This window comes from Larus michahellis, chromosome 4 (assembly GCF_964199755.1).
Source record: "Larus michahellis chromosome 4, bLarMic1.1, whole genome shotgun sequence".
Classification (NCBI taxonomy): domain Eukaryota; kingdom Metazoa; phylum Chordata; class Aves; order Charadriiformes; family Laridae; genus Larus; species Larus michahellis.
In genome coordinates, this window is record NC_133899.1 from 34,578,506 (window position 1) to 34,599,274 (window position 20,769).

Genomic DNA, 20,769 nt, shown 5'->3' on the forward strand with positions numbered 1-20,769 from the left:
GAACGTGATTTTCCTTAAAACACCAGAACAAAACAAGGCATGGCCTGATTCTGACCCACAAAAGAAATTCAGAAAAAGGGGCACTAAAAGAGATGCTGACAGGAGAACTGTTGAGTCAAGAGAGCACAAAATTCCTGAACTTCTAAGTCATACAACACAACTACTGAACATCTGTTTCCTTATTCTGTTTCTTCCAAACAAAAAGAAGCTAAAGATGGTTAGTGGTGTGAGGTCTTCCAATACCATGATTTCTTCATGGAAACAGAATAATTAGTCACAAGGAGGCAGGCAAGAGGAGACAGGAAGGGTGAGAAAGAGAATATTCAAGATTTAACTGAGAAAGAGTACCGAATACCAAGTGAGCAGCAGGTGAGAGTTTCATAGAGATATGAAACCACTCAGGGGCTGGACTGTCAGCTGGCAGGAGAGACTTCATACCCCTAAACTGCACAGGGCTCCACAGGACTCCACTTTGGGAACTGACGGATTGGATATCTCGTCACAGAAAACAACCAGAAAGCACACTGGTAAATAAAATTTACTATGCAATATGCCTAACAGCCAGATCTGTGTGCCTCAGCTTTTATATTTCTGTTTTATGAGCGAGAATATTATATCAGAAAAGCTAAACAAGCCCAGCACCAGAATAGCCAGCTTGGCGAGGAATTCTCTTCCACAGTACTCTGAACAGTGAGGATTTTCTTAGGCAGCAAAACCAAGAAACCGTTCATGAAGTACTGCAATAAAACATGACAGAGAACTGAGCTTAAAAGAACACCAAACCCTCTTTCCTTATAATGAAAGAGCTGCATTTAACAAGGGGGTGGGGAGACGTGATGTCTATCAAACTGTGCACACAAATCAAACTACTGTACGCACAGCACGATGCCCTCAGGCACATGAGTTACATGCTCGTACACCTGTATATGGGATCAGTGGTGAACACAAGTGCAGATAATACAAACATTTCAGCTGCCACCCTTTTGCAAACAGCTTTCTCTTATGGTTTACATACCACTACAGGGCATCATCTGCAATGTCTTCTTTTCCTTTTCAGGAATCTTTAACAGCAGGACTTAGATTGTACCCCCGTAATCACGTTTCAAACTGCCAACAAGAAGCAATTTTCCAGTCACACTTCAGTAAGACACTATGCACTTACAGCAGTGAAGATAACACACTTCCAGAAAGCGGGCAGAGGAGCCTGGCTAGAACATTCAAGATAGGCCAGCTCTGGTGGGGGCCTCCAACTCCTAAAGGCACGGCAAGCTGCCACCAAGCCAAAGACTCTGGTTCTCGTTCAGCAATCTTAACTCCTAATTCACCACTAGCTATTTCTTAAGCTCCAGTTTCTTATCCCTGGGAAAAATCATCCCAGTATAAGAATATGACTTTTTGATGTCTTTTAAAACTGTCAAATCTTGGACAATCACCTTTCAGATAAGCACATAAAAAGAGGCACAGTCACCAAAGCCATGTCCACCGTCGATTACATTCTTTCAGCCACCTCTCCTGCAGGCAGCATATGCCTACGTTCACGTTTCTGCAGAGCAACAGAAGCAGAGACCGATCTGGTCATCAGACGGGTGACACTGCTCACTCCAGTGTGTCACATCTCACTGAGCTCCATTTTTGTCACTACTCTTGTTCAGAACAAGCAGTACTCAAGTACCTGAGGCTGGACCTCAGTTAATATTTCAGGATGTACAAACAGTAATAAAGGTTAGAACGATTTGTTGTTATTTAACTCATACTAACAACAGTGCAGAGGGTTAGAAACTGGAAGCAAAAGTGCATTTACTGACGAAGATGTTCCAAGAATTAGAAAGCACGTGAGTTCGCAAACAAAAAGCATTTTGTTCTTTCCTTCTTTAAGCAGGGATACTGTTCTCACCACAGAGAGGGCAAACATCCTAGAAAACGGCATTGGTGTTCTGTATTATAGCACATATATTTTTTTTTATTTGCTCTTTGGGAATAAAACCAAGTTGCAACATAGAAATATAATAATGCATCTTTAAAACCTCAAAATAAATTTGCATTAAAAAAATGGGAGAAAAAAAAAAAAACAGCACACCAACTCTTATGCAATCTAAAACACCCCCAAAAATGGATTGCAAAAGGGACCACAGGATTTGGGACCTAGCATGCTCCGCACGAAGACGTTTCAATGTGTTGACAATACAAAGCAAATAAGCTCTTGCCAAAGTTTTAAAATCTGAAAAGGTCAAGAAGTTATTTGATATAAGTGTTTTTGTTACACTACCAGAGAAGCAGATAACAGAAGACACAATCTAATTTGGTTATTACTTAGGATAGAAAAGCTTTTTGACCAAATTACAATTTGCACTGAGAAGTTACTCAAACAGAGCAGCACTGCGTGCACAATATCTAAATTAAGCTTTGAAAAAGAAACCTGAAGTTAGAGAGGGAGCTAAAGATCACAGCAGAAAAGTGACCAATGAGATGATGCAACCTTTCCTCTTCAAAAAACATGTTATATGTTTTTATCTAAAAAGCGTAAAACCACACAAACTTCAGTATCTAATCCTAACTAGGTCATTTCTTTGGTAGCCTGGGGTACTTTTTTTCAGTCTAGCTTTTAATGAGATGGGGCTTGTGATTGTCCTGTCTCTCCTCCTACTCTCTCAAAAACACTTTGGAACCAACTGGACAGACAGGTTTCGTGAAAACAAGCAGCTATGTGGTTAACAGAAAGAGAAACTTAATGCAGCGTCCCAGTGAGCAAGAGGCTATAAAAGAGCGACCTCAATCATCACCACCTCCCTGTGGTCCATCAGTTGGCCAGTCAGTAGACAATCACACACAAGCCAGCCAAGACCACGTGCTCCCTCTTGTCCGGGCAAACTTCAAGGTCTTCATCTCCTCCAATATTACAATGGCAGAGGGTGGGTTTTGGAGGTCTTTTTTTTTTTTTTTTTTTTTAATTGAAGAAGGGGTAGTAGGGCTAAAAAAGGGATGTAGAACACAGATTAGTAGGAAACCAGACTTAACCAGTTTCACTCTTCACAGAATTTTCTTCGGTTCTTTAAAGGATACCCTCAGAGAGCCAGATAATCAGTGCGGTATTTCCAGCTTTTCAGTCTTCCCAGCCCATGTGCTTTCTATCACCAAGAATTATTGCTTCAAGTTATCACACAGAAACCTTTATCTTAAAATTAAATTATTAAAACAATCTGAACTTTTCCTTTGCCTTATATTTCAGCATTTTATAGCTTCTAATAAATTCCTGGCACATACTTACTGAAAAGAATGTACATCTTTCTTTCACCATCTTTTAGTCTGCTGACTGGGTTCTGCTTCTACTTCTGAGTGCCATTACAACACACAACATATACTGCCATACCTTGATGACTGGTTAAAACAATAATGCAAGCTGAAAGCAGTATATTGGTGACAACGTATTACCAATTTACTCAGTGCACACATGTCAAAAAAAATTAAAGCTGAGCAGGGAGGCTGCCATGGGAATCTTGACTCTAGAGCTCTTAAGCATGAAGGTGTCTTACTGCAGAGTCCCGGCCTCACAACACCCAGCCACCCCTCAGCCTGCCATCCTGGTAAAAGCCCCACCATTGACTGCAGAGAGGGGCACAGAAGAACAGCTGATAAATAAAATGCAAATAGCTTGAATCACTCCACAAAAACACCTAGGCAGTGGCTGAAGCAGCACTGGAGTGGCAGGTTTGAAAGCAGAGGACCATCCATCACCTTTGCCTTGTGTGAGGTCAGAAGTCTTGGCACCTTCACTCCTTTTGTTTGTACAGGCAGGGGAATTACTGATTTATTCCCCCCCACCCTCCATGCACTTGTCATTCTTGAAGCACTATTTACTGTTTCTATATAGCATATATAGGATCAATGAACCAGCACAGAGGTATTTCCAGCATATGCTTTAAGAGAAAATTCTGAGGGGATTTCTGGGGGGGGGGATGGGGAAGGGTTGCTGGTCACCAATGCTAAATATAACTTTACATCGTGAAAGAGATGAGCCCATTCCTTGTCTTTTATGCAAAAGATCCAAATACTAATTCTTGTATGAAAATAAAAGCAGCATTGATATTTAAAATTTATTCTTCCTTCTGTTAAAATAAATTGGGTATTTTAACTACTTTAAACTTTGCCCTGTAGTTCCATAAGCATCCACCTCCCTTGCATAAACTAACGGAAACCAACTGTGAAGACAACCTTGAGACACACATAATAGAAAAGATGAAGATCAATAGGAAATGTCACTACTTGGATATAAGCAAGTGGAACAGAAGCATTTGAAAACACACAGAAGATGCTGAGTATTCTCTGCGCAAGAAGCTTCTGCCATTTGCAAGCTCTTCACAGTCACTTGTTAGTGAAGTATCCCAGAGACACAGAGGTTGGACGGGACCTCTGGAGGTTATCTATCCCAACCTCCTGTTCAGAGCAAGGACAACTTCAAAGGTAGACCAAGTTGCCCAAGGCTGAGTTTTCACAAACCGCAAGGATGAAGATACTGCAGCCTCCCCAGACAACGTGTTCCGCTCCTCTGGGAAAAGTTTTATTATAGAAATTATGGCGTGATATTCTTACGGAGAAAAAAGGGCCTGTTCCAATGTTCTCAAGCAAACCTAATTTGACCATAATCTTTAAGGTGTCTAGTCTGTAAAAACTGTTAAACAAATAGCAAAACTATTTTTGGTTTGGATGGTACAGCCTATTCCTTCTTTTCCTATCTGAACTAGAAAATCCGAAGTATAACCAAAAATGGTATCTTGATATTTTGCAAAAGAACAACCATGCATGTCACTTGAAACATTGTGTACTTCTCATGTTCTAGTCTGCAAGATGACTGAATAGCAGAAAATTAATGGTATGCTAAGTTTTACATTGTTTTATTTTTTAGCCTTTTACCACTTTCCTTGGCTCTATTTCTTTCAATGAGTCTACACATTCACGTGACGTGTTTTACGGGATTAAGCAAACCAGCATCCCAGTACAAGGAACCCAATTCAGCAAACCCAATAGACTATGCTTTCATGAAAACACTTCTAATATATACTCCCCCCTGTGTGTAACAAGTGTCTGTAATCTAAACAGAAAAGAAAGCATTGGATAGATGTGCAAAGTAATCACATCAGTATTACGAGACGAGGATGGGATCTAAATAATAATGTAGTACTAATTTCTTTTGGAGTATCCAAAAGCCCAGGGACTGACACTTTTAATAACTACCCATTAATATTTGAATAGAATTAACTTTCAGTCTAACACATACAGCACTGATAAGAAGAAAAACTTTAAAAGGATTCAATTGTAACTACTAAAAAAAGACCACAGAAAAGTAATTCAGTGCCATTTAGGAAAGCTGTTTTTTACGTGACACTGTGTTCACCTACTACTTTTTTGAAAGTTAACAGCATTCTTTTGAATCATGACATATGTGCTGGCAAAACGGCTTTAAGATTCAGCCTGAGGCAGTAGTAAAAACAAAGTGTTTGTATTTTGACTTATGCTTGCTATCTACAACTCTCAATAATTACTTCATAATCTCAGTGGGCTACCAAAACGCAGTATAAAGCCATTTGAAGAGCAAGAAATCAAAAGCTTCTTTTAGAAATCAAAAGCCTCTTTTAGAAATCAAAAGACCTCTTAAGCTTTGAAAGCCTGGGTCAGAAGACAACAGATAAAGAGCCATCCTGTCCAAGCTCGCCCTGTGTGCTTTCTTCTCCATTTTGAATCCCAATTTGGGTTCTTGTCTATGGGCGCAGGAGAGAAAAGACAAAATATACAAGGTTATTGCATTTCACCTATGAAATTAACCCCTACTTGAGGTCCATATTTCTATGCAAGGTTTTTAGTAGAAGCATTTAAAGAACAGGAAAGATCAAAAGATGATCAGATGATCATAGGACAAAGAGTACTTTAATCTCTTCCTCTGCTGTTCAGGGGAAGTCCATGATTGAGATACATATGCCTGTCCCATGTGGAGGAAGTGGATCAACACTGTATTTTTTTGTAATTTCTGTCTCTGTTTACAGAGGAAAAATCCTACCACAGAAGGAAAATATTCAGATCAAATATTCTGGGAAATGCCATAAGAACCATAATATTTCAAGTTAAAGGTAGTTTCCTTTACAAAATTGTTTTATTTATGCTTTGAAGAAAGAACTAGCAAAACCAGTTTAGATTTGCATTCTGAGTACTCTATTTTTATGGAAAGCTATTTCCACCAGTCCAGATTTCCTCCACTTCTCATTTTACAGCGAGCTTAACATTTCCTTTACTTTTGTTGCCCATAGAAGTCATTGGTTAACACGTTACAAGTAGTAAATGTCAAATCACGTACACCCAAAAGAGAAGTCGTTCACTATGTTTCCCACTCATGCCTGCTATGATGGGGAGACAGTAAATTTGAACTACCCATGACAAATCCTAACATGGGTTAAGGCAGATGGCATGTCCAAATCATTTTGGCCAAAGCATTAATTCCTTGAAAAAGATGTCTCATCCCCCACTTAGTGACCTAAAAAAAGCCCCCTTTTCCCCCCTAAGGTGTGCCTTCAAGAAAACCCTGCTGCATGATTTATCAGAAACAACTTGCTTTTAAATTACATCAACTTAAGACACCTAAGTCTCTTCATCTCTGAAATCACCAAGTAGGAATCAAAAAAATCTTGCTGTCCTTTACAGTTACTGTCAGTCTTTTTTTCTTTTCCCTTTTTTTTTTTAAACCGAGACCTATCAATGGATGCTATTCTTTTATTCTTTTCCACTCTCTTAATCAAAGAGATCCCCAGTTTCAAGTGTAATGAAATTTCAAAAGTCTGGCAGAATAGCAACAGATATTCTTCAAATCACAGTCTATCCATCTACTCTGCTGACTGGCAAGTGCATGAAGAATACTTTCTGCATTGCCAATTTCTGGCAGGGTGCGTCTGTGCTGACTCTTAATGAATCCGGCCTTCAAACCTAAGCAGAGGTGCTACCTGCTTTAAAATTCTTTACCTCATCTTCTGCAATTATTAGAAGAAGGCAAAGGTGCCAGAGACCAGTAAATACAAAAAAAAAAAAAATAAACCAAAGCACTTCAAGAGGCTGATTATAAATAATTACAGGAAAACTGCCTTCTCAAGAATCCCAAAAATATTAGTTAATCTAATTTTAAAATGCAGCTCACCTTTAACAAAATAATCCTCCCTGGAAATACCAAACACAGCAGAGTGCAGAGGAAGTTGGTAAACGAAACAGAATGCAACTTCCAAGTATGGCTCTGCACTTCTTGAATTCCATGTTGAAATGAAGTACTGTGGAACTAGAAATGGCCATCCCAGAAAACTTGAGATCACAGTATCTCACATCCACAAGAAATTCTTTCCACTCTAACCAGATTAACTTTTCTAAGCCTACATTCAAAGCTAAAAAAAAAAAAAAAAAAAAAAAAAAATCTATCCTGTCTCCTGTGGAAACTATCTCACCCACATAAAACATTTGCCTGCTCTTCCACTTCATCCAGTTGACCGCTACATATTATAAACACAGGTAAGAAAGGACTACTTTTTCACACTGCCCTAAATACTAATCAAATTCTAGGAACTAACAACAGCAAATGACATCATCAGAATATTTTATTTAACATTAAACTGCCTAGAAGACATGCATTCATACCCAGATCCCAACCTCTCACTGATCTTAAGTGGGTTTTTCCACCATTCTAGACAACGTCTTCAGCTTTGTCTAAAATCATTGCTTCTTTTTCAGGAAGAAAAAGGAAAAAAGGGCATAAGGGCAACACTCTCATCATTTGCCTCTACTTTATTATTTATCAGAATGTGAAGGAAGACAAAAACACTGTCCACTTGTTTAATGCAGTGATAAGCAGTTTAACTTCAGTGATTTCAGTGTTCATTCTGTATACTTCACTGTTTATATTGTATTTTCTATGACCAACATCTTGAAGTTGTTGAGATTTTTCTGTTAGAGGAAAAAAACAAATTGACGCACATTTGTAAATGGAATCTGGGGGAAAAAAAAAAGCACACAACAGAAACAAGTATTTCTAGTCATACTGAAGTGCTTTCCACTTTCTACATCTCTAGTAAAAATGTATTACTGAAGTTGAGTTTTCAGGAAGAAAAAACAAGGTTTAGAAATAGTCATAGACCATAGACCCTTAATTCAGACTTGTCAAAATATTCAGAATCAGAACTTCGTATTCACTTCTATCGAAAGCATTTTTTACTTTTATCAAGGTGTTCATGGAAGAAGCTGGGGGTTTTGTAGCTTAAGATTTAGATTCACAAAACGCGTTTCCCAGCAATTTTGGAAAGGAAAGAACCCGTTGCTTCCTCTTGTAGTAAAAGCAGGCTTTGGGAATATGCTATTGAACGCCAAGTCTATATAAGACACAAATTCCTTCTGATCTATGACAGCATTCGTTCTTCCAGCTGCAAAGTTTCATTAAAAGACTCCTCTACCAGGAACCTGCATGCAAGTTCCTAGTTTCTCTCTCAGATTGTGATTACTTTCCCATATATCAAACTATATTATTTTGCCTTGCCAACCCTAAGTCTTATATTTGCTGCCTGCAGGTTTACATCAACTGTAAACTGGAGGTTTCAAAACAATAGATATTGCTGACATCTTGAGAACAAGCCATCTCTACAGCACCAGTTCAGACAGGATACTTCTAAGGACAAAAAAAAAAAAAAGAAACAGTTCCCTTTGAATGTTTCTCTCTTGCAGTGGATTTTGAGAATTAACAAAAATCAACAAGGATGTTTTCCTTCTACAATATACTTAGTGTGAAGACTGTAAGACTACTTCACAAATTTTTCTGACTAAATTTCACATTACTACCCAAAAGCAAGTGTTTATCACTGTTATAGAGCCAAAAGAAGTTTAACACAAGAGACAGCAGCCTTTCAAAGAAACCTCTGGTAGAATTGTGCAGTACTGCTGCTGAAGAGATGCATTAAAAACTGATGCTTTCCACACCATCCACAAGGTCTTAGAAAGATTTCTGTTTTCAGATTTGGATAAGGAAGTTGCCAGTTTTAGTTGAAAATTCTTTTTGCATGCTTAAAGCCAGAGGGATCCTCTAGTTATTATTAATGAAATTGTGTTCACCTCTACCAAATAAATACTGAGTAGAGCAATTTTGTTTAATGTATTAATGGCAATTTAACATTTAAATGTGCATTTTTGTTTTGAAAATTCAAACCTGAAAGCCTCCAGGTGTTGCACTAAAAACTAAATGAGAATACTCAGAGATTCCTTGGAGAATTTATGCTGATAAAGACTATCTGCTTGCATTAAAGATCCATGGAGGCACAGTCTAGTTATGCAGAATGCAGAGAGTAACTTCCAATCAGACCAAATGCCAGATTTAAAGTAAGCAGAGGACACTTGCTGTTAGAGCAAGGGGCTTATGTCCTAAGATTGGAGTTGAAAGGATGTTGCGCTGCTAATGACTATTCAGAGGACAGTGCTGATTCCCCACTTCTTGCAAATAATCTGTTAGGCAATGAAGCTTCCAATATTACAGTAGTGGTTTGGATTTTTTTTTTCCCCACCAATTGTACTGAATGGCTACACGATTGTAAGACTTTACCACTTTGTTTCCCCCTGAACTCTAAAATAAGCATAATATTGCTTACCTTTTATAGCATCCCTGGTCTGAAGTGTTCTACATCAGTAGGAAGTATTATTTTTAGACTCTTCTTCTAGTGAGATTTGTCACCAGTCCTCCTAGAAGTCTGGATAAGAAGAAATCACCTGCCCATCCTTCTCAGTCTCATAAGAGATTTTTCGTTTCATAATACTTTCCAACTAAACTGCAGCCCAATGCTTTATGATCTACACAAAGCCATTTTGGGATCTGAAAACACTAGGTACAATATTACAGGCAAACAGCTAGAGAGGTCAAGGTACATTCTATATATAAGAACTACCACCTCGACAACATAAATGCCGTGTGAAGAATCTCTTCTTCTGCCTGCTTCACATTGTTCTGGAAACTCTTGTACTACTGCCTTTAGAAGATCCCCAAAAAGTGTCAAACTGAATACAATTAAGAATATACATAAATGCACTTCCTACAATACAGCATGGTCCCAAAATACTTCAAAAAAGCAGTAATATACAGAGAATCACAGAATCATAGAATCGCCTAGGTTGTAAGGGACCTTTCAGATCACCTAGTCCAACCATCAACCTAACTCTGACAAAAACACTCAACCATATCTCTAAGCACTACATCTACCTGTCTTTTAAATACCTCCAGGGATGGTGACTCAACCACTTCCCTGGGCAGCCTGTTCCAATGCTGAATAACACCTTCCATGTAAAAATTTTTGCTAACAACCAATCTAAATCTCCCCTGGCACAACTTGAGGCTGTTTCCTCTTGTCCTGTCGCCTGTTACTTGGGAGAAGAGACTGACCCCCACCTGGCTACAACCTCCTTTCAGGTAGTTGTAGAGAGTGATAAGGTCTCCCCTCAGCCTCCTCTTCTCCAGGCTGAACACCCCCAGCTCCCTCAGCCGCTCTTCGTAAGACTTATCCTCCAGACCCCTCACCAACATCCATGAAGTCAGGCACAATCCAGTTCCTGGGATTCTTGTCCATCATTAAACAGCCTGTAGAACACAGTAGCGATAGGCTCATAGCCTACAGCACAGACAGGCATCCTGTCATGATTTCACTCAAGCCTAGCAGTATTTGCTTTTAGTAGACATAGTTGAAAAGTTTTCTAGAAACATACAACTGTTGGAGGAAAAAGAAAAAAAAAAAGAAAAAAGGTAGCTCAAAAGCGTCTGTTAAGCATGACTCCTGTTTCCTCTATACCTCTGCTAACCCTACAAGCAATTATTTTGAGGCCAAGAGCAGAAAATTCCTAGTGTTATCTCAGATCAGTGAGTTCTGTAGGTTAATCATACAGTGTCAAAAGTCGTTTTATTTTTTTTTCTTTTTAATCGTCCAATTTTCAAGACAGTTATTCACGGAAAAACCCCAATTATTAAATTAGATGTATGTAAACTCACACTATATTTCTTTTCTTTATAAATTTTTAGTAATTTATTCTCCTGGGCACTGACTGCACCAGAGTTTTACTAATCACAGCTATCACCAGCATAGCTGTCACCAAGTAAGTATAAATGAAGGTTATCCCATTTTGAAACAAGGATACATTTCCTTATCATTCCAAACAGCTTCTGTGTCTCACTGAAGTACGGGATTTCATTAGCATGCTTAGGGACAACAGCAGCTATAATTAAGGCAAATCCACAGTATCAAAGTTCAGCTGAATGAGGACAATCCCAATTTTCTCTCTCTTCCCACATGAAAATTTTAAATCTTTAATGATATGTCATCACCCAATTTTTTTAAAATCGTCTCCAGATAATTTTTTTTTTTAGAAGTAGCCTAAGCAGAATAAAATATGATAGAGCTTCTCTCTATTAATAAGACCTTTTGGACTCACATACTATCCTTTTGTCCTCTCATTTGCTGAGTTTTGACCAGTAGTTTAAATCAAGCCCCTCACTACCACATTGAAGTTTTACCTTGAAGTACAACGTAAAAATTTCATTACATTTCATTACATTTTCAACGTAAGGAGAAAATATTATGTGTATGACTAGGTGCTGAATTAAAAACAAAGCAAAAAGGCGATTTCCAGTAAAGTTCGAGATGGCAGGTAAGAAGAAAAATATTCCACAGGAGTCCTAACCATGTACTCCAACACAGTAAAAGACTGCTCAGGTAAAATGTTCCCCTCTCTACGATTACTCATGCTTTAGCAGAAAAAAAAATAATCACAAACTCCTTAATAAATGTAGTAGCAATTTGTCTCCTAACCATTACTAGCAAGCTCATGAAGTTTGGATCGAGTACAGCCCAGCTCAGCCAAGCACTCAAACAAAAGGCCAAAGAAACCAATGAGAGAAAGTACATCAATCTGTAATTCCAAACAAATCTTTCTCCTTCAAAGTTTATCCAACGCTGTCAGAATTTTCATGCTCGTCAAACGTGAGATTTTTCCCAGCAGCCAAAAAAAAGTTATATTCAAAACAAAAGCATCAAGATTCTTATCACATCACAGTTGCATAAAGCAGTGGCAGTGCCCCTAAAGAATTTGACACAGGTGTAAATACAGTTTCAAGCAACCCACAAGGTAAGTCACAAGCATTAGAAGATTAAAGGTGAGTCTCCAAACTAGCAGTAACACGACTCCATAAATTAAATGTATTTTCTTAGAACCTACTCTTTAGAACAGGTTCACCTGAAGAACAGGTTACAAGACCCTTTTCCATTTAAATACCTCATCAGTATCACAGCTGCAGTCAGAATGGCCTAACAGTTGAAATCCTTGATAGTTCTTGTCTTCTTCCCAGACCAACCTTTGTTCTTTCTCACTGCCTCTTCTAACCTCTCCACTGGCTATCTGCTACCAGGGACACTCTGTATCAGTCTGGAAATTACGTACTCCTTCTCACATAACAGTTCTCCTTGACAGATAACTGAAGAGACTACAATATTAAAAGGGGAATTGTTAGTTTAAAAAAAGCTCTTGATTTCCAAAGTTCATGCAACAGTTTTCTTGATTAAATCTGTACACTTGTCTTCTTGTTACACACTAACATCCCTCCCTTCCCCCAAATTTGGAAGGCTCTTAGATTGCTTACATTTCCTTCGTTTTATCTGAATCTCATTTGATTGGCAGCTTGAGGAGAAAGGAGAACAGGCTTTCTCAATGCTCTGTTGGCGTTCTTTTTACTCTTGCCAATGAGGGGAGCTTTGCTACAGTCTGCCCGGTTTCTTTCTTTACCCTAAAGAAAGAAAAGTTTAAGTTACGTTACCTTCATTCAAAAAACCTGTAACAGGCTTCTCAGCATCTGTAAAGATGGTCTAATGAAACTGAGGAAGTATCAAACTAGTTTTTAATGATAAATTTTACAAATAACATAAAGAAAGTTATACGTAACATACCAACATATGATTTTTAAAGCATTGTTTTCCTCTCCCCCACTATTGTCCACAAAGGACTCTCAACAAACCATTGCAGAAGGACATGCACAAAGTAAAAATCACAGCTAATTTATCCCGCTTTCACACACATACAAACTTTTCCATCAGATACATTACGTGTCATTACAGACTGTACAAAACCTTCAGAGCAGTGCCACTTTCTTGGTAACAGTCTGTTAAATTCCATTTGGAAACATCAGCTCAATTCTGGGAAAGTAACTAACTGTTCTGCAGAGTGTTTCTTAAAAAAAAAAAAAAAAAAAAACCCACATCACACCCCCTGTGACAATATTCAAACAGATCATCAGAAGAAAGCAGTCTGGTTTGGGGAAGCTTGTTTGATCCTGGAATTTTTACAGGCACAAAGAAAAAGAAGGAAAGAGTCTGAAAGCATAATTAACACAAATCTCCATCAGCCTCTATCTACATGCATTCCTAAATGTTGGCACTAAAGTTTAGATGCAACAGATGCTACAGCAATGCCCAGGCCACCAGTGCGCTAAATCTGAAGTCCTCACAGTCTCTCTCATGGACAGCAAGGACTTCAACGACAACATTTTGTGACCACGTTGCAGTAACCTCACCTGACCACTTACAACGCATACAGTCAAACCACACTTTTGCAAGAATTTTTAGTTTCTCAACTCTTGTCAACGAAGTTTGCATCCACCTACCACAGAGTCCAACAGTGCCAGTGAACTCTGACCGATCTGAGCAGCTATTCCGTAGTGCCAGAGCAGCGATGTTCCCAGATGACACTAAGCAGAGCGGCACCAAGGGCCCACCTCGGCAGCGCGTTCCCTGCTGTCATCCTGCACAGAACGCTGCGGAGATGGATCAGCCTCAGCAGTTACACAGAGTTACAGAAGTTCAAACAGTCACAGAATTGCACACCTGCCGCTAAACGCGCTGGGCTCTCATCCCCATTATTGTGTCTAAAGTCAGCAACTTTGTAACATGAGACCAACATAACATCTATCTACTCAGGAGAAATGCCACAAACTTCCACAGCTATAAATATGATCTTTTGGTGGCTTTCTTTTTGATCTTTGTCCATGCTACAATTCACCTTTGGCCCTCAGGGGAAAGAAAAGGCTACTGCAGCTAACAAAGTAGCAGCCACACTACTCTGGACCACAATCATATTAATTTAGAGGCTAAGGAGTGGATTCAGACTGGGGCAAAAGAAACACACTGGCCAAGGAAAACCCAATCTGGCTCATTCTAGAAACACAGTAGCTGGAAAAATAGCCCAGCAGTAAGATTTATAGGAAACTACAGGAATAAACTCTTACTCATATGAAAAGGAGATCTGCAACTTTCCCCATCAAAATAGCATATAAATTGCAAATCAGCCCATAATTCTTACAGATGTCATGAATGAAATACGAATTTCTGTACTAAACATTTAAATAGTAACCGGGCAAGAAATTTAAGTTCTAAAGCTCTTTTAAGCTCCCATCCTGAGTTTAGACACCGATTGCAATTGCCCTGGTCACTGTCCTTTCATATTCTTAGCTATAAAGCTGAATTTAGTGCAGGGAATTTTGTGGCTCTCCTTTTCCTCCTGACACACCAACCAACCCCCTCTGATTCACAGAAAATTCAGGCACCTCCAAGGTTTCCTTCTTACTGAAGTAGTGCACTCCACAGCTAAACAGCAGCGTTATAGCAGTGCTATACCCTTAAAATTCTGGCATGAAAAAAAACCAGCATCCAAAGACATGGATGAGACATAGAAAAGGATTGGGATTTTAGCTCTTGACAAAAAAGGAACATTACCAGAACACTATTCTTGAAAACAATTCCTTATTATATTGGATAACCAAAGTGAAAACTGTCTCCAAAAAATATTTTAATACATATAAAGAACAAATAACTGTTTGTTAACTTTAATATACTTGATAATTCAGGGAATTTATTACAATGAATTTCAACGAGTTACAAGCAATAAAAAAAGTAATCAAAATTTTTACTCTCCAACAGAATGCAGTTATTATCGCATGCTGCAACATGCAGAAATTACTTCTATTACCCTTTGTATGTTAGGCAACAAAAAGTACCTTACCTTATTCTCCACTGTCTGAGCACAGAGGATTAAAAACAAAGTATTAGGCAGAAACAGCAAGCATTTCATATCAAAGAAAAGACACACCCCTGCATCAATAAACTGAATGGCTGTCTGGCATGCCATGCACTTAATGAAAACTTATCCACGGCCTTTTTTTTGCAGGAACTCAGATCTCCCAGTTCAGAACCTGGAGGCAGCCGTTTGTGACCTCCTGCTCCAAACGGCAGATCTCGGCAGCACGGCACTGCAAGAGGGGCCAGCAATGCTTGATTTTTCCCTCCTAGCAATTCCCTCCTTGCCAATGACTGCACTGCAGTCTTTCCGAGGGCTACGCAAAACGCAGACAGGGGAGGACTGAAAGAGCCCGGGAAAGAAACACAATTGCAGTAAAGTTTGTTCAAATCCTCATGTCTTATCAGACATGGGCTCGAAGGAATAAACTACAGTTCGTTGGGATCTCCAGGATTCTCTCTGCTGTTCCTCTCCTCATGATCCTGCATCTCTTTTCCTTAATTTTTCATAGGATAATTTTTGGATTTTACTTTGTGGCAAAACTAGAGGAAATTGGGGGGGGACACAATTATTTTTTACATTTTTAAGTTGTTTCTTATATTTAGTGACTTCACTGTTTATGAATTAGATTCAAGCTACTTTTTACTTTCATAGTCACTAATATTTTAAAGGGTTAAAAAAACTAAAGCAAAAAAGAAAATCTTTTAAGGTTTGGGGTTTTTTGGGGAGTTTTGGGTAGATGGTGATGGTGGGTTTTTCTGCTTTTGCTGGTTAAATCAGGGAATTTAGTCAATTAACTATTTTAACACTTGGACGCTTTCTCTATACAATTAAAACTGCCATGATTACACAGCCAGCAGCATTTGTGAAACAAACGCCCAGCAGGGGCATTTGTAATTATTTCCCAAGTGTTCCACAACAGCAGCTAAAGAATACACCCAAGCCTTAACGAAGCTTTCACAGAATAGCTGAGGTTGGAAGGAACATGTGGAGATTATCTAGTCCAACCCCCCTGGCTCAAGCAGGGTCAGCTAGAGCCGGCTGCCCAGAATGCTGTCCCATCACCTTCTGAGTAGCTCCACAGAGAGCAACTCTACAACCACCCTGGGCAACCTGTTGCAGTGTTTGAGCACCCTTACAGAAAAAAAAAACAAAAAAATAAAAATTCTTGTGTTCGGATGGAATTTTATGGGTTTTTAATTTATGCCCATTGCCTTTTTGGACACTAGAAATCTGATTTATACTTTTTTTCCCCTCCCTCCCAGCCCTCACTTCTTCATTCTCCACAGCTGCATTGAAGAGCAAAGGGAGGAACAAATGGGCTCTCGGTGTCAATCAGCCAGTTGTTGGCTCATTTGCAACAATAGGCTCATCACTGCTTTCCACCCCTCCTTCCCTCTGCATCCTGCAGAGCAAGGCTCAAGGCCAGCTCTTTTAGCCCATAGCAGCCCAGCTGCCTACCATCAGCAACCTATGAGATCCATGTTCTCCTTGGGGGAGGATCCCGCCCAGCCTTCTCCGGTTGGGCCTCGCGGGAGCACCACACAGGGCTGCACACATGCCGAGAGTGACATGGAAAGCTCAGAGACCTCCAGCAGCTCCTCAGCACGTCCCTACCTTCTGCCCGCAGCCCCCCAGCAGAAGGGGCACGAGCCGATGTTATATGGGGATAAGCAGAAAGGAAATGGGAGAATTTGGAGGTGGATGCATCCTTTTGGGTTTTGGCTCCCAGCAGTGAAAAGGTTGGTTGTTTTTAGTGGCGTACCTCAACAAGGTTTACGTTGGCCTTTTAAAGAAAAGGTAATGGGCAACATAGGTACAGACTCGCAGATATAATGAACATCTCTACTACCCACTCCACCACCCACAGATGGGAGAAAGATTAATTTCTCACAGCTGTGCACAAGTCCTTTGCTTACTCTTCACAGGGGACTCCTGAGTTTCCATGAGCTAAAATGGCAGTATTACAATTTATTTCTTTTCTAACATGGCTTAGTTAAAATTGAGATTCCTGAAGTGGACAACATATACTCAGTTTAGGCTCCCAAAGTTTTAATTAGTTTTATTTTAAGCTTTTCTCTACTAAAAATGATTTATTTAACACTAAAGATCATCTTCAGTTTCAATTTTTTTCCCTGCTTTGTAGACCAAACATCACATATTACATTTAAAAAATATGATAACGGATTTGAAAAGGGGAAAGGCCTGTTGGTTTTAAAAGAGAAAAAAAATCAGAGGAGCCATCAGAGACTTTCAGCATGTCTCAGAGCAGTTCTGTACATTTCTATTCTCCTTCGCTGAGGAACAGATACAATGCCTCCTTTCTCTGATCTTACCTGACACCTACCAAGTTCCCATCTCTTCACATACTTGTATACATATTACCTTGTATAATAGGACTTCAGTCTTAAGCTGGGAACTGCCAAACGTGAAAAAATAACTAGAAATGAGGAACACAAAAACATAATTATATCTTGGTAAAGTTGGGGGAAAGGAGGACCAAAAATATCCCTTTCCCCTAAAAACAGAACAGAATCTCTAAATATTTTTCAGTTTCCGCAGTCAGTCTAAAACTAGCGCCTTAAGGACACTTTTCAATCTGTTTTGCTTCAGGACACTGAGAATGACTTGAAGACAGCTACATGCAGCCTAGTTGCTTTCTAGCTGGGATTCACACACTAGGATTTCTTAGGGAAAAAAAAACTACCTAGGACTAAATCAGAACAAAATCTTACAGAAAGATAGCAATTCTGCTTCATAAATTGTTCAAGGTCCCGTGTATTCTTGGTGGGAGGGTAAGACAGAAAGAGAAAAGGCCAAGATAGCATGCAGTCATTCCAGCAAACTATTTCCTCCTCCTGCACCCTTCAGGTGCTATGTGTCTAGATCACAACCTAGAAAGGACTTGTTATACTGCCACGTGAACCTACAAGAAGAACTTTTTGTGACAAGAACATGAACTTCTGTGTATAAACAGCATCATTAATTGACATAATCTATAACTTATAAGAAGTTCCTAGTCATAGTGCTTAATGTTTTGTCTAGTGTATTGTAGCAAAAAATCTTATTTTTACCTCCTTTCCACGCAAAAGTTTGAAAGAGTCTATCTACCTTCCAGCTTTATAAAGCTGCCCCTGTTCTGAGGAACAAGCCACAGAGTGGTACCAGAGCATCACCTACTGCTGCTCTCCAAAGACACAACCCTTATCGCCCACCTGAAGGACTGAGGAATTTCCTATGTTCATGCCAAAAAGCTGAGCGGCATGTCCACTGTTTTGATCCATTCCTAATTTACAGCTTAAACGGAAGGCAAACAAGACTACTAACTTTTTTGCAGAAGCATCATTTCTTTTCAAACTCCAGAAAAAGCAGAGTGGAACAAGGAAGGAAAGCGCAACCTCAAACGCATTTAATGTACTGTTCTAAAAGATTCAGAATGTTTTCTCCTCTTGCAACTAAGGCACAATGTCATTTTCCAAATTAGGCTGTGGCTGACTGAGGAAGCTGGCGACCACCTGCAAGTTCTAAACATATTTTTAAGCTATTTGAAATAAAAAATTAAAAAAATCTTTCCCTCAGATGTTTAATGAAACGAAGATAATAATTTGCTTACCTTCCTTGCAAATACAACAGAACTGATAAAACAAACCAAAAATTTATAAATAAACAAGCCTCCATATACTATCAGGCAACTGAATTCCATCAGGCTAAACAGTCCATTCCAACTTGTTAAATAGTCCATTCTGATTGTGTGGAAGAAACAGAACAAGAAAGATCAAGGCTATAAGAGGATTTACTTACAGAAATAAGAATGAAACTTGTTTGACTTTTGAGGTATCACCCTCATTCATTACTAAAGCAAGTGCAAGCACTGAAGATGATTTGTAAAATTAATACCATCAACTTAAAGATGTGAAAACACAAAGGAGAACAAGGTACTTCACAGTTTCATGCAATGATACAAATGCTACTTCTAACAAAAAAAAAAAAAAATCAAAACCCCCCCAACAAAAAACCCCAACTCACACGACTGTCATGAGGTTTCTAAACATACATATTACAAAAATATATATAGCAGAAGAATTGTTGCTACCTACCTCTTCACATGAAAAAAATTCACAACACAAACCACAGTGATACACAAGACTGCAGCCTGTGCTTCCAATGGATTAATATATTGTCTCCCACTGCTGAGAGCTGGTCTTGATTCAGTTAAAGCCTAAGCACTCAGGCTTTCCTGCTGGGAAACAAACAAGTAAAGTCGGTTTCGAGTATCTCCTATTAATACACAGAAACAATTGTCAAAAGCCCCAAGGCAGTAAAGAGAAATAGTAGGTTAAGGTTGCACGAAACCATACACCAAGCTATAGCAAATCAAAAAGCTGCACTGAGATTTACTAGTTCACTTGAAAATTCATTGCAAAAGTCTGTTTACTTCATGGAGGAAGTCACCATTGCCACCACTTAGTGAGTCAAGCTAATCTGCAAGAATGTTTTACATAATGGGAAAATTTTTATCGGCCAGAGGTTCACAGTGTTCTTAAATTTCCAGAAACTGCAGATGTAAAGATACTTCTGTTAACCCAAATCAAAACCAAGAAAAGAAACTATCCGAGATGCACACTCCATTTCACAACACACATCTAATTTTACTAGCTAATGTACTTCAGCCTCTTCAGCATAGGAAAGATTCACACTCCCGATATAAAAGGAAGGAAACACAAACGCTGAAAACACAGGTAGTTTTAATACTACCACCAAATGGCATTAAAACATACTGGCTAGCACATCGTCGCCATTTCTGAACTGCGATACCGAGAACTGAAGTAGTTTAAGCTACCAGTTTTATTCTTGTAAAAAAAATTAGTCCTAGTGAAACAGTTGGAATGGATTTACAAGAAAGCATGATACCATCTTAATTCTTCCATTTTCACTTTACTGTGAAATAAAAGCTAACAAGAAAGCCAAGACTCCCTACAGAGAGTCAGTAACAAACTGAAAGGTGTTCTTTCCCTCTTCCATCAATGAAAATAGGCTGCAACGCAACTATAGTATAAAATCCAGTTTACGCAAAGTAAAGTAGCTTGAATGAAAAAACCTTCCCTCAGTTGTCAGAGGGCTGATAACAGCTTAAGCATTATATTTACAACCAGGCAGCTCAAAAATAAAGTCAAGAGTAAATTCAAAACATTTCACAGCTCAAATATTATTCCCCTTATCCTGCTAAAACTATGTTCAATTACAACTTATATTTTAGTTGCTGATTTTCAAATATTTTTAACGATACTTAAGAGTAAGTTCAAATTTGAAAGTTAGAAATCGAATAAATATTTTGAATTAATGTTGTGGATCATAAATGCAAACGTATTCGAGCTCTAAAACAGACTTCAAACTACGAAAGTGATCATAAACTAAATCCTATTATGTAAAGTCTCAAAAGCATTTTAGTACTGAAAAAACACAACTCTGTTACCATAACTGTAATACGACTATCCTAACAGGCCACAAAGCATTCAGGGAAAAGAAAAAGAAAAATGTTTAGAAGCCCGAACTCAGAGTTAAATTCATCATCTTTGGACAACTCCTGGTGATAGGGCTCCATAATGCAATATATGAACAACTGTTTCTGTGGTCCTTATCTTTTTTATTTTACTTTTGGCA

General features: G+C 38.8%; 1 protein-coding gene across 17 annotated transcripts in view; it reads right to left on the reverse strand.

Annotated features, from left to right (window-relative positions):
* The window catches only part of TRAF3 (TNF receptor associated factor 3), a 70,751-nt gene that overhangs the window by 33,463 nt on the left and 16,519 nt on the right, over positions 1-20,769 (reverse strand). For 4 of the 17 annotated variants that reach the window (XM_074583928.1, XM_074583932.1, XM_074583925.1 and 1 more), the window contains one exon: positions 12,683-12,826. The exons of 8 other annotated variants lie outside the window; for them this stretch is intronic. The gene's annotated coding sequence lies outside the window, so the exon portion shown is untranslated. Of the gene's footprint in view, positions 1-9,653; positions 9,720-12,682; positions 12,827-13,699; positions 13,850-19,205; positions 19,349-20,769 lie in introns of those variants that run through there. 5 more of the 17 variants (XM_074583929.1, XM_074583917.1, XM_074583916.1 and 2 more) reach the window with 4 other exon arrangements.